At 34.6% G+C, this 14,256-nt stretch overlaps 1 pseudogene; it reads right to left on the bottom strand.

Annotated features, from left to right (window-relative positions):
- Positions 1-296: 296 nt before the first annotated feature.
- On the bottom strand, positions 297-727 carry LOC138155413 (small ribosomal subunit protein eS24 pseudogene; annotated as a pseudogene).
- Between the last annotated feature and the right edge of the window lie 13,529 nt (positions 728-14,256).

Below are 14,256 nucleotides of genomic sequence, written 5' to 3'. Positions count from 1 at the left end.
GTCTCTTTTCCAATGTCCAATCTAATTAACTATAGAAAAACACATCAACACATGGCTGTCTAGTTGGTATTATCACTTTTTTTGGCTATGGTAATCCATGAAAGAAATGAAATTTTTTAAAAAAAATTTTGTCTCAGTTATGCAGACTGATTCTCTAGTGACAATGGCAGAGTGGGAGGAAATGGATGGAAGGTATTATGAATCACACTTTTTATTTTATTTTTTTGAAGTTTTACATAGTTTATTCATGGTCAGATGAAAAATTATCTTTACAGATAAACATAATCCATAGTGTCTTTTATTCCTTCTTTTTGCCAGCACCGACATTTGCCTTTGCAGTACCCCTGACTTTCTTCATTCTGTTCTTGCGTTCCTTTCGCTGCTTTCTTGATGTCTTTTTCTTCTCATACAGGTCATGCCTTGCAAGTCAATGCTTTGGTTCATTTTTCTTTGTATAGTCAAGGGAATCATAAATCATGCCAAAGCCTGTTGTTTTGCCACCACCAAAATGGGTTCTGAATCCAAAGACAAAAATGACATCTGGAGTTGTCTTGTACATCTTGGCTAGTTTTTCTCGAATTTCAGTCTTAGGCACTGTTGCCTTTCCAGGATGAAGGACATCTATAACCATCTGTTTATGCTGAAGAAGTTTGTTTGCCATGAACTTCCTGGTTCTGATGGTTACAGTGTCATTCATGGTGGCGGCCGGCTCCTTGAGCAGTAGGAGAGGGGCTGAATCACACTTTTTAAATCATTAACAAACTGTAATTGACTAGTGACTAGTTATGTGAGGTCTTTGTCCAATGACTAATGAATGACTTTATGGCTAGAGGAACTGAATTATATCAATCTTGACATTCTTGCTATAAATGAAAACCAAAGAAAGGAAGAAGCTGCATCTGATTGAAAGGATGACTGAAATACTCCTTGAAAGACAAAGAAAGGAATTTTTATTGGTTTTTATCATATGCCCAAAGACTACAATTAATATTATTTAATAGTAAATATATTTGTTTGTCACATAATTCACTACTAATTACAAGTATTTCCAAAATTACCACCATGAAAATAATTGCAATTTACTCATCAATAGCGGTTCCTGATGGTGAAGTAGGTAAAAAAAAAATCCTACTTACAATTTGATAATACCCACTAATTTCAATCAACAAATCCTATGATGCATGGCATCTTCAATTCAGAGGAAATAAAAGGTGCAGATGAAGAAAAATAAATGGAAAGGTTTGGTTCAGGAGGAAGGACTGAGAGAGGGTAGATCTGAAGATTATGCAGAAACTTCATTCCTTCATATCAGAAACTCTCTCTTTGAGAAAAAGAATCAGTACATACTAGACATGGTGAGCATCAAATAATACTTTAAAGGATGAAATAGGTTGTATTTTAACAGACTGGGGAAAATATTTTATTGACATGAGACTTGTCCCTGAGTCTGATTACTATTTATCAAGTACATGCTATGTGGCAGGCACTGTGCTAAACATTGGGTATAGAAAGAAAGGCAAAAGAATTTCCTACTCTTAAAGAGCTTACAATATTATGGGGAGAAAATATGCAACCAACTACCCATAAACAAGCTATGTATTAGATAAAAATTGAGGTAGGCACTATACCACAAAAATGCTAAAAGACTTCTGTAGAAAAATATGACTTTAGCTGAGACTTGAAGAAGTGAGGGAAACTAAGTCAGAGATAAAGAGGGAGAAAGTTCCAGGCATGGGGCAAGGGAAAAAACCTGGTCAGGAGATGTAGTGTTTCATTCAAGAAATCGCAAGAAAGTCAATGTCACTGAATAACTGTAGTAGATTAGTTGAAGGATATGTTGCCAGTGCAAATATTTCCAGCACCAACAGTGACTATCAATCTTCCCATATCATTCTTGATCACAAAAATGTAGCAGACTCTCCATATATAGGACAGAATCAAAACATTTATTTAGACACCATAAAACCAAATCCCCAAACCAGTAAGCCAATTACATCATAGTAGAAAAGAAGCTATTAAAGGATAACAACACAGAGAGCCACAGAATCCTTTAGTCTTCCCACAAACCGATATAAGATCAATATTTACTTATGAACCTCTTGAGCTCCTCTCTCTCTCACCATCTCTCTAGGTCTGACTCCTAGCTTCCTGTAGGCTCTGCTTCACCCTTCAGCAAATTCCTCCCACCACAGCTTCCATGTAACTATATTCAGCCTACTAGGGAATAGATTTTACTTTCAAAGTAGGAAAGGTCCTCAAATTCCCCCCTAGGCCTTTAAGAGGCCAGTAAGATCTTCAAATTTCCATTCCCATTAAAAGGGGTGTTTTGGAATCAGAGTATTGGAGTTTTTGGAATTTGGAATCAGAATATTGGAGTTCAAATGCTTGGCCTGCCACTAATTTGCTATATGTCTTTGGGCAAGTCAGTAAACTTCTTTAGCCTCAGGTCTCTCATTTCTAAAGTAAGGGTGTTGAACTAAAAGTCTCTTCCAACTCTGAATCTGTGTTCCTATGATCCTTCTCTCTTGCCTTTAAGGAGTATAACAGCTAACAGTAAGGTCTTGTATTATTCTCACATTGGAGTTTACTGTCCAATTGTGATGATAGCACATACAATTATGTTAAGAGGGAAAATTCTAAATTCATGTTATCAAACTTCAACATTATCAAAGGAGTCCTTTAAGTTCTATCTAATTAACTTTCTCTCAGCATCCATGAAAAAATATATAGAGAAGAGTAAGTTACAAGAAAGCTGGAAAGGCAAAAATTGACCAGGTTATGAAGTGTCAGGGTAGACAGAGAGAGAGGAGAGGAAAGTTTGGACAAAGCCCTGTACAAAAAGTTGGGAAGTAGAGATCACTTTTAGCTCACAGGGTCAGGGAAGATTTTGTAGTTGAAGGCCTCAGGATGAGTCTTGAAAAAAGAGAAGGATTTAAGAGTTAGAAAAGTAGTAATCTTTAAATGTCATGGTTTTCAGTTCCTTCACCATTAGGTTATTTTCATCAATATGAGCCAATATGTAATGCAACTGCTATAAAAGTCAATGTAATTGGAGGCTGAATTATTATAAATATGGCACTCAAAGTAAGGGAGGTAGTAATTTCACTCTATTTTTTTCCTGGGCTGTCTATACCAGGTGTATCAGATTTGTTTTTGGGCACCACACTATTTGTAGGGACAATGAAAAAAACTGTGTTTTCAGAGATGAACAACTAATATGCTTAATCGATTTTTAGCTTTAAACATTTAATTGTATTCTAATTTTTTGAAAATTAGAAATGTCTATTTGAGATGTATGGTAACTCTATACTAATTGGGCTTGTTTATTAAATAAAACACTCTACTCTCTGACTATGCCAGACACCAGTGTTATTCCATTTTGCATATATAATTGGTATTTTATTGATTTTTAAAGTTTTAAACTTAGGTTTGAAATTTAAGTGTAGGAAAACACATTATTATGCGTAAGGAAATGATCACTTATTATTCCTAAGGAGAAGTCTCCCTACCATTAACCATCAATCAGAACATGAAGCTAATGCTCTATATAAATAGGCTGATTTGGGAAACAAATGATCCAACGAACTGAATAAAACTATCTTTAGTAATAATTAATAAAGTACTTAATAAGAAGATGTGAGGTTTAAAATATAAACACACTGGATACATATGATGCCATGGAAACTGTAATCTTATTAGAAACATACTGCTTAAAGGGGAAGAATCCTATAATGTCATGTAGGAGAAAGATTATACTACTCTGCTTGGACCCAAAAGGTAGAACTAGAAATGAATAGGTGAAAATTACAGGGAGGAAGATATTTTTTTTGTTTTGTTTTTTCTCAGCAGAAAGAAGAACTTCCTAACATCAATAGATGTTCAACAAAGGGGCAGCCTACCTTGTGAGGCAGTGAGTGCATGGTTCATGGAAATAATTAGAGATGGGATATTTAGTTGTCAGCGGACACAGAATCATACAATTTAGAACAGGAAAAGATTGTCAAGAATTAAAGGTCCACCCCGCAAACTTTATAAATGAGAAAATCAAGACCCAAAGAAGAAAAATTACTTGCCCATAGTCATAAAGGTATTAAGTAGCTGAACTGGGATTTTAAATCAGATCAGTCAGCTATTGAGGAGAGGAGTCTAGTTTTATGGAAGATTGGAGAACTAAGCATTAGTCACTTCTAGCTCTAGACTTCTATGATGCTATCATACTGACTAAATAGTTACTATCTTTGAAAGACTCTTGGATTTCTTCCAGAAATACCCCTCACTTATTTCAGGAATCACTACAAAATGAATTTCTCTTTTGAAAATTTTGCTTCTTTATTTTTCTGTCCCCCTTTTAGTTAAGTGAACATTTCCCACTACTCTTGTGACAGAAATAGGAACTGACACCATTGATCCCCTGGCAACAGTCTTCCTCAGGCCTAAATAACTTCTTTTGACTACTTAAAGGGGAAAAATAAAGCAAAAAGAAGAAACTTCCTAAGCCCTTTATGTTTCTTTTTGTTTAATTTTTACCCACTGGAATTCCATAGATTTCATATGCTTCCTGAGGTTGTTTGTGTTATCAGTGGTCATTTTAAAAGTACAAACCAACAAAACAGAGAGTAGTGTTTCTGGCCTAGAGACTCATACAGCATAAAGCAAAACAAAGCACTCCTCAGTCAGAGAAAAAGGAAGGGACCTATGATGATACAGTGGATCGTGGTGAGAAAAGATGCATTTTCTAATGACATTCTGATTTAGTGTGCAACATTATCTTTGACTCACATTTTAAAAATTTTCTTGGATAATATTTTGCTGCTTTACTTCTAAAAAACATTTTAAATTCAATATCCCTTTCTTCTCCCCTCATTGAGCCAACACCAATAATAAACATTTTATTTTATTTTTTAAATTTTGGGTCTTTATTAATTTGTTTACTTTTAGTTTACAAAATTACTTTCCACAATTCCTTGAATTTCAAATTTTCTCTGCCCCCCCACTCATGGTAGCATACAATCAAGTATAGGATTTTCAAATACTTTCATATTAGACATTAGTCAGGTTATAAAGGATTGTATCAGATGGAATGAACAATGGGGAAGAGGAAACAAAACCAAACAAGAAAAAGAGCAGGTAGTATGCTTCAATCTGGATTCAAACTCAGTTCTTTCTCTGGATGTAGATATCTCTCTCCATCATGAAACTTTGGGGCTTGACTTATAACCCTGAATTGCTGAGAAGAGTCCAGTCTGTCAAGGTTGGTAGTCACACATATATTGTGTCTGTAACTATGTACAAATTCCTACTGGCTCTACTCTTCTCACTCAGCATCAATTTGTATAAGCCTCTCCAGGTAAATATGAAGTAGACTTATTTCTCGTTTCCTATAGCAAAATAGTATTCCATTACATGTATATACAACAACTTGATCAGCCATTCCCCAAATGATGGGTACCCCCTCAATTTCCAGTTCTTTGCCACCACAAAAAGAGCAGTTATAAATATTTTTGTACATATGGGTCTTCCTCCCACTTCTATGATCTCTTTGGGATACAACCCTAGAAGTGGTGTTGCTGGGTCAAGGGGTATGAAATTATTTATAGCCCTTTGGGAATAATTCCACATTGCTCTCCAGAATGGTTGGATCAATTCACAACTCCACCAACAATGCATTAGTGTTCCAATTTGTCCATATTCTCTCCAGCATTTGTCATTTTCCTGTTTTGTCATCTTAGCCAATCTGACTGGTGAGATTTGGTACCTCAGAGTTGTTTTGATTTCCATTTCTCTAATCAATAGTTATTTAGAGCATTTTTTCATAGGCTTATAGATATCTTTAATTTCTTCCTCTGAAAACTGTATGTTCATATCCTTTGACCACTTATCAATTGGGGAATGACTTGTATTCTTATAGGTTTGACTCAATTCTCTGTATATTTTAGAAGAGGCCCTTATCAGAGACATAGGTTGTAAAAATTCTTTCCCAATTTTCCACTTTCCTCCTAAGCCTGGTTACATTGGCTTGGTTTATACAGAAGCTTTTCAATTTAATGTAATCAAAATTGTCCATTTTGCATTTTATAATGCTCTCTAATTCTTGTTTGGTCATAAAGTCTTTCCCTCTCTACAAATCTGACAGGTAAACTGTTCCTTGCTTTCCCAGATTACTTACAGTATTAGCCTTTATACCTAGATCATGCACCCATTTAGACTTGATTTTGGTATATGATGTTAGATAATGGTCTATGCCAAGTTGCTGCCATACTATATTCCAGTTTTCCCATCAGTTTTTGTCAAATAGTGAGTTCTTATCCCAAAAAACTGGAGTCTTTGTGTTTATCAAACAGTAGATTACTAGAGTCATTGAATGCTGAGTCTTGTGTTCCCAATCTAGTCCATTGAACCACTACTCTATTCCTCAGCTAGTACCAAGTAGTTTTGAGGACTGCTGCTTTATAGTACAGATTAAATCTGGTATAGCTAGTCCACCATCCTTAGCATTTCTTTTCATTAATTTCCTTGATATTCTGGAGCTATTGTTCTTCCAAATGAATTTTCTTACTATTTTTTCTAACTCTATAAAGTAGTTTTTTGGTAAATTGATTGGTATGGCACTAAATATGTAATTTAATTTAGGTAGAATTGTCATTTTTATTATATTAGCTCGACCCAGCCATGAGCAATTGATGTCTTTCCAATTAGTTAGATCTGATTTTATTTGTGTGAAAAGTGTTTTGTTGTGTTCATATAGGTCCTGGGTTTATTTTGGCAGGTAGATCCCCAAATATTTCATAATGTGTACAGTAACTTTAAATGGAATTTCTCTTTCTATCTCTTGCTGTTGAATTTCATTAGAAATATACAAGAATGCCAAGGATTTATGTGGTTTTACTTTATATCCTGCAACTTTGCCAAATTTATTTATTGTCTCAAGTAGTTTTTTTAATCGATTCTCTAAATATATCATCATGTCATCTGCAAAGAGTGATAGTGTGGTCTCTTCTTTGCCTAATTTGATTCCTTTGATTTCTTTTTCTTCTCTAATTGTTACTTCTAGCATTTCTCACACCAGATTGAATAAGAGGGGTTTTAGTGGACATCCTTGTTTGACCCTGATCTTATTGGAAATGCTTCTAGCCTATCCCCATTACATATAATACTTGCTGATGGCTTTAAATAGATGCTACCTATTATTTTAAAGAAGGCTCAATTCATTCCTATACTTTCTAGTGTTTTCAATAGGAATGGAGTTTATATTTTGTCAAAAGCCTTTTTTGCATCACCTTATGTAATCATGTGGTTTCTGCTAGTTTTATTGTTGATATGATCAATTATACTGATGGTTCTCCTAATATTAAACCATCCTTGCATTCCTGGAATAAATCCTACCTGATCAAAGTGTATTATTCTTGTGATAAGTTGCTGTAGTCTTTTAGGTAATATTTTACTTAAAATTTTTTCATCTATATTCATGAGGGAAATTGGTCTATAATTTTCTTTCTTTGTTTTATCTCTTCCTGATTTATTTATCAGTACCATATTTGTGTCATAAAAACAATTTGGTAGGGCTACTTCTTTACTAATTTTTCCAAATAGTTTGCAGAGTATTGGAATCAATTGTTCTTTAAATATTTGATAGAATTCACTAGTAAATCCATCTGGCCCTGGAGATTTTTTTAAGGGAATTCACTGATGGACAGTTTGATTTCTTTTTCTGAGATGGGTTTATTAAGTAATTTACTTCCTTTTCAGTAAATCTGGGCAACTTATATTTTTGTAAATATTCATCCATTTCACTAAGATTGTCAAATTTATGTGCATGCAATTGGGCAAAATAATTCCTAATTATTGTTTTAATTTCCTCTTCATTGATGGTAGATTCACCCTTTTCATTTTTGATACTCATAATTTGGTTTTCTTCTTTATGTTTTATCATATTGACTAAGGGTCTATCAATTTTATTAGTTTTTCTATAAAACCAGCTCTTAGTTTTATTTATTAATTCAATAGGTATCTTAATTTCAATTTTATTAATCTCTCCTTTGGTGTTCATTATTTCTAATTTAATATTTAATTGTGGATTTTCAATTTGTTCTTTTTTTAGCTTTTTCGATTGCATGCCCAATTCATTGACCTCCCTTTTCTATAATTTATTCATGTTTACACTCAAGGATATAGAACTTCCCCTAAGAAATGCCTTTGCTGCATCCCATAAAATTGTGGTATGTTGTCTCATTATTGTCATTCACTTGAATGTAGTTTCTAATTGTCTCTATGATTTCTTGTTTCACCCACTCATTCTATAGGTTAATTTGTTTAATTTCTAATTAGGTTTTAGTCTGTCTTTCCATGGCACTTTATGGCATATGATTTTTATTGCATCATGATCTGAGAATAATGCATTTAATAATTCTGCCTCTCCACTGAATTGTGAGGATTTTATGTCCTAGTACATGGTCGATTTTTTTTGTGTGCCATGTACCGCTGAGAAAAAGGTATATTCCTTTTTATCCCCATTCTATTTTCTCCAGATATCTATCATACCCACCCTCTCTAAAATTCTATTCACCTCCTTAGCTTCTTTCTTGTTTATTTTGAGGTTGGATTTATCAAGTTCAGAGACAGGGAGAGTAAGGTCCCCCACTAGTATAGTTTTGCTATCCATATCTTCCTCTAATTCCCTTACCTTCTCCTCTAGGAATTTGAATGCTATACCATGAGGTACATATATGTTAAGTAATGATATTGCTTCATTCTCTATGGTGCCTTTTAGCAGGATATAGTTTCCTTCCTTATCTCTTTTAATTAGATCAATTTTTGCTTTTGCTTTTTCTGAGATAAGGATTGCTACCCCTGCTTTTTTATTTACTTTAGCTGAGACATGATATATTTTACTCCAGTCTTTTACCTTTACCCTGTGTGTATCCCTCTGTTTCAGATGTATTTCTTGTAAACAGCATATTGTAGGATTATGGTTTTTAATCCATTCTGCTATCCACCTCCATTTTATGGGAGAGTTCATTCCATTCAGGTTCATAGTCATGTTTACTCTTTGTCTCTTTTCCTCCATCCTATTCCCTCCCCTGTTTATGCTTATATTTTTCTCCCTTTCTCCCTCCCCCTCCTTAAGTGTTTTCCTTTTGACCACAGCCTCCCTCAGTACTCCCTTCTTATCAGCCCCACCTCCCTTTTCCTCCTTTAGCCCCTTACTTCTTCCCTCCCTTCTAACCACCCCATTTTTGTTAGCCTTTCTCCCCTCCTACTGCCTGAAGAATGTTTTTATACTTAATGCAGTATATTATTTCTTCTTTGCACCAAGAGTGACAGGAACTAATATCATGCAAAGCTCTTTTCCCTCCCCTCTTTCCCTCTATTCCTCTATTATGATACATTTTGTGTCTCTTCTCCATAGAGTGCTATGCTTAACTGGTTGTGTTATTCCCTCCTTGCATCAGAACCAATGAGGGAAAGATATAATACTTATATTATAGAGTCATATATATATATATACACATATATATACATATATAATACTTATATAGAGAGAGTCATATAATACTCGTCTCCCTCTTTTCTTTCCCTCTGCTTTATTATTTTTATGCCTCTTTGTTTGGCATAATTTACCATTTTTCACTTCATTTTTCCTCTTCTTCCATTGCAGTCCCTTTGTAGCCCTTAAAAAGATTTTTTATTGTAATTTTGTGCAATTTATACTCATACCCTCTACTTGTTTATTAAGAATTTGCTCTTATTAAATAACATGGTGTGTGTGTGTGTGTGTGTGTGTGTGTGTGTGTGTGTGTTTTCCTTGTTTACCTTTCTAGGTCTCTCTTCCATCTCTTAATTGGAGGTTGAATTTTTTGTTGAGCTCTGGCTTTTTCATCAGGAAGGTCTGGACATCTGTTATATTGTTGAATGACCATCTCGTTGCCTGGGAGAATATGTTCAGTTTCTATGTAGCTGATCCTTGCTTGTAACCTGAGCTCTTTTGCCTTGTGAAAAATTGTATTCCACTTCCTCCGATCTTTCAGTGTAGAGGCTACCAGATCCTGTGCCATCCTCAGTGTGGTTCCTCGATATTTGAATTGTTTCTTTCTGGCTCCTTGAAGTAATTTCTTCTTTACCTGGTAGTTCTGGAGTTTGGCTACAACATTTCAAGGACTTTTCAATTTGGGATCTCTTTCAGGAGGTGTCCAGTGGAGTCTCTCAATTTCTATTTTACCCTCAGGTTCTTGTATTTCAGGGCAATTATCCTTGACGAGCTCAGGGAGGATGTTGTCCAGGCTCATTTTTTTCATCATGATTTTCTGGTAGGCCTAGGATTCTCAGATTATCTCTCCTTGATCTGTTTTCCATATCAGTTATTTTTCCATTGAGATATTTTACCCCTTTTTCTAATTTTTGATTCTTAATGTTTTGTTTGAATATTTCTTAGTTCCTTATAGAGTTATTTGCTTCAATTTGGTTGATTCTAGTTTGTAGTAAATTATTTTCTTTGGTTAGTTTTTGGAGCACCTTTTCCATATCACAGATTTTTCTTTTTAAGGAGCTGTTTTCTTCATTGTAAACTTTTTCTAATTTTGCCATTTTGATTTTAAAAGAATTATTCATTTTATCTTCTAACTCTCTCATTTGGTTTTCAAAGTTCATTTTGAGCTCATCTAGGAATGCTTTCTGTGCTTGAGACCAGTTCCCTGTTGAGGCTTCAGCTGTGGGTGTGGAGTCAACACTGTCTCCCTCTGAATTTGGTTCCTCCCTCTCAAGATACTAGGACTCCAGAATCTTTGTCTGTGTGTTCTGCTTTTTACCCATTTTGAGGCAGGGTCCTGGCCATGCTCTTCCTCTAGGGTTCCCAAGACTTTACTATTTAAGGTTTTGCCCTGAGGCAACAATTACAATGCTCTCAGTGTCAGAGGAAGGGATTGGAGCAGCTGAGGTTTACTCTGCTATCTTGGACCCTGGAGGTCAAGATAGGGGCCTTTTAAATTTCTGGGCTGTGGACTGGCAGTCCCAGGAGTAGTTGATGCCCCTGCCAGGGGCCCTGCATTTGATTCTTACCCTGCTCCATCAAGTCCCAGCCCTTCACTGATAGGCCTGGCAATGGCATTTGTGGTTGGTGGGACGACTTGCCACCATGTTGATCAAACCTCATCCCGGCCTGCCTCTCTCTGCGCCCCGTGGGGTCCGGCAATAACAAACATTTTAAAAGAAACATAAAAAGAAGTTGTTTAGCAAAAAGAATCAATATTTAAATTGTCTAAGAGAATAGGCAATATTTCACAACCTTAGTTACGCACCTCTTTAGAGTGGAGAGTGGGGTGTATTTTTAAATTTCTCTGTTTTTTTTTTTGCATTTTCAGATTAGTCACACTATGAAGAAGAATTAGAACCAATGGGAGAGTCCATGAAAAAGAATAAAAGAGAGAGACAGAGAGAGATAAAGAGAGAGAGGCAGAGGGAGACAGACCCAGACAGAGAGTGTGAGCAAACAATATGCTTTGAAATGCATTCAGACTCCATAGTTCTTTTTCTCGATGTGGATAGCATTTTCCATCATTAGTCTTTTGAGTTGTGTTTTATCCTTGCATTACTTAAAAGAGCTAAATCTATCAAAGTAAGTTATGACACAATGTTGCTGTTACTGTGTAAAATGTTCTCCTGGTTCTGCTCAATTCACTCTGTATTATTTCATGTGAGTCTTTCCAGGTTTTTCTGAAGTCTGTTCATCATTTATTATATTCCATTATATTCATATAACACAATTTGTTCAGTCATGCTACAATTCAGGGCATTCCATCAATTTCCTATTCTTGGTCACCATAAAAAGCTGCTATAAACATTTTTGTACATGTGGGTCCTTTCCCATTTTTATGATCTCTTTAGAATACAGACTTAGAAGTGTCATTACTGGGTCAATTAAATTTCTCTTGAACCTAGATTGGCATGATAGCCTTTGAACAAGAAGTCAATACAATTGACTCTAGATCAGTGACAGGAATTGCTCACCTCTTGAAAATACGAGAAGCTATAAAATATACTGAATCTCTAACTAGTTAATCTATCATTTTCTAAACTTTCTACAATACCAAAACATTGTTCTATTAGTAATACAATAATGAATCTGAATCAGGGAAAATATAAGAAATGAATATTGATCAGGTTTTCAAACATTTATTTTCTAGTCTACCATTATACACTCTCAAGTTTTCTGTCCTACAGATTCAAACTCTTTTTTTAAAATGTACATTGAATTTTTATTGACTACACCAAAAAGTGATATTCATGTCATATTGGAGCTAATGGAGATGATTAGTGAAAAATGGAAATTAAAGATGAACAAGGATTTGAGAACAGTGATAACTACATATCCCTACTATGAGTTCAAGTCTTTAGCATGGGTGAAATTTGATATTTCATGGCATTAACATGACTTATGTATATGATTAAGGAACCTTTATTAGTGAATTAAGAAGTCATGGAGAAGAAGTTTGCAACTATTTAGAGGCACAGGGAAATATTTTTGGAAGGTGTGAGATGATATTTTTTTCTGAGTTTCACCCCTAGAACATGACTGTTTGATTATTAATTAAAACTTTAGTGCATTATTGAAGCCTGCGTTTGAAAGCACTTATCAAAGACAGCAATAATTCCTAAAAGCTAGCATAATTTCATTACAAATAAGTTATGCCAGACTAAACATGTTTCCTTTTTTGACAGGATTATGAGATTGATAGATCAGGGCAGTGCTATCGAGATAATAGAGCTTGATTGCAGTGAAAAACTTGACAAGTTCTTTCATAGTAGCCTTGTGGATAAATTGAGAGATATGTATCACCACAGGTTGATTTGAAAATACTTGGATGACTGACCCTAAAGCATATTGGTTCATTGATTAATGCCAACATGAAAGGGGTAGGTGTAATAGATTGTCCCAGGGACCTGTCCCATGCTTACAAAATTTTAAAGAATTAGAATTGAGTAAAACTTTACTGATCACAAGTTAACCTCTTTTATTGTTTACCATCTTGAAATATTTCATGGATAGCACTATGTGATCATTCAGTATAGTATTTTAGATACACAGAAGTACTAATTATAGTTTTTAATCTAAAATTCTTTGCCTAAAATGTATTAAAATAATTTACAATTAGATGCTAGTATCCAACATCATTTAAAACTATAATTGGTACTTCCCTATATTTAAAATGCTATACTTAAGATTCTCACAATGCTTTCTATGAGGTACCTCAAGGAGCCCATCAAAGAGATAAAATGTAAATAATCATTTATATTTAGTTTATTGTCATTATATCATTTAGTAAATTTGGATAAAGTGAACAAATAGCTGTTAAGGTTTGAGGCTAACTATTGCTTGATACTTTTCATAACCCCATTCTTGGGTTTTCTTGGCAAAGATATTATGGTAGTTTGCCATTGCCTTCTCCAGCTCATTTTATAGATGAGGAACTGAAGTAAACAGTTCAGGATACTTGCCCTGGGTTACACAATTAGTGTCTGATGCTGGATTTGAACTCATGAAGAGTATTGCTGATTCTAAGCCCAGTTCTCTATCCATTTTGTCATATAACTGCCCACTTGACACCAAATTACCAGATTTGAAAACATCCCTCAGTAATGTTGGCAGTTATCTTGCTCCAAATTAAAGAGTGGTGCATTTAGGTGGATGTGCACATTGCTTATTGTCATATGGCATTTAACTATATATCTAGTTAATAGCTAAAAGAAATATGCTTATTACCAAGGTTATCGTTAAGAACCAAACAAAGCAAAAACAAAAGTGTTTCCTAAAGTGACAATGTGCTATAGCAAATAGAGAACCTTGAAGTCAGGTAGATATAGGTTCAAGCAGTGTGTTTGACACACACTACTTGTGTGACCCTAAGAAGGCACAACCTCTTAGGACCAGAGGCAAATTCAAATTACAGAGAAAGCACAAAATTGAATGAGAATAGGATGTTTCAAAACACCAAATTTCCTTATACAAATGAAAGCATAGGTCCACTCTCTGTCCATATCCTCTGTCCTGGGAATATAATATACTCCTATTTTTAAACTATTGCATCTTTTAAAAATTTAATTTATTCTTTTTTCATTTTCTAAATCAATTAATTAATTTATTTTTAGTTTTCAACATTCACTTTTATAAAATATCGAGTTCTCATTTCCATCCTCCATCCCCTCTTCAAGACAACATGCAATCTGATATAGGCTATACATGTATAATCATATTAAACCTCTTTC

Source organism: Petaurus breviceps, unplaced genomic scaffold, assembly GCF_028583685.1.
Source record: "Petaurus breviceps papuanus isolate PSGF00001 unplaced genomic scaffold, PetGlider_PUasm1.0 91133, whole genome shotgun sequence".
Classification (NCBI taxonomy): domain Eukaryota; kingdom Metazoa; phylum Chordata; class Mammalia; order Diprotodontia; family Petauridae; genus Petaurus; species Petaurus breviceps.
This window is presented reverse-complemented; position numbering and strand designations above follow the sequence as displayed.